The following is a 1118-nucleotide window of genomic DNA, read 5'->3' as shown; positions in this document are numbered from 1 at the left end:
CTTCTAAATCCATGGTGTTCATTGGAAAGGGCTGTTTATCAATTTGCATCTCAGAAAAGTTCAATCGTCCGTCATTAATGGCCGATTGTATCTGTCGTCGAAAAACATTGCAATCGTTAGTAGCATGAGAAAAAGAATTATGATACTTGCAATAAGCACGCCGTTTTAGCTCTTCAAATGGCGGTAAAGTATGAGATATTCTAATAATCTTAGCCTGCAGCAAAGCATCAAATATTCTATCACACTTGGCAATGTTAAAAGTAAACTTCATCTCTTCATCACGATTCTTATGAATCGGTTTCAGATCATTGCAAGTAAAGGGTTTGGCCTTAGATGGCCAAACAAATTCAGTAGCAAAAACATCACCCTCATCGTCCGAGTGATCACTATCATATTCCACCATATTCATCTTTGGACGATCGGCTTTGTATCTATGCACTTCTTTGAGATCTTTGCTTCGGCTTTCCTGAGCCAAAGCCCTTTGTAAGACTTGGTTAATATTTAAGAACTCATAGCCTTCTAGCATTTCTCTAATGGGAGTTCTTGTAACATCCCAAATTTTCAATTTGGAATGTTATACATTAGATCATCATGCATATCATATTTTTCTTGCATTTTCCGATCCTAGAAAATTTCACGCAACTCAAGGACCCTCGGAGAGAGTTGGAAGTTTCATTATTTTCATATTTGGGATTTCTCAAATTTTGAAAATAGGATCATTGGATTTATTTAATTATCTTCATAAAGTTTTTCCTATAAAAAAATTTTAAGAGAGGGAATAATATGACTTTCCCAATATTTAGGAAAAATGAAGATATTATAAATAAATCAAGATTTGGTTTTGGAAGATTTATTTTTGCTTAGGCAAAAAAAAATGAGCATTTTAAAAATTTATGCATGTTGCCGTTTTTAAAGTTCATTTTGTTCGACTCATTTTTAGGAGTCGGGGAAAATTTGTTTTAATTAATTCGGAGTTCGTTTGGTATTTTTTTAATCCGTTTTGTTCTGTTTTAAAAAAAAAACAGCGCCCCCCCTGGGCCAAGGCCCAGCCGGCCCAGCCAGCCAGGCCCGGCCCAGCGCCCCGCCTCCCTCTCCCTCGCGCGCTCGGCCGCCCGAGC

Source organism: Triticum aestivum, chromosome 6B (assembly GCF_018294505.1).
Source record: "Triticum aestivum cultivar Chinese Spring chromosome 6B, IWGSC CS RefSeq v2.1, whole genome shotgun sequence".
In the NCBI taxonomy this organism is placed as follows: domain Eukaryota; kingdom Viridiplantae; phylum Streptophyta; class Magnoliopsida; order Poales; family Poaceae; genus Triticum; species Triticum aestivum.
Note: the sequence above shows the minus strand (reverse complement) of the source record.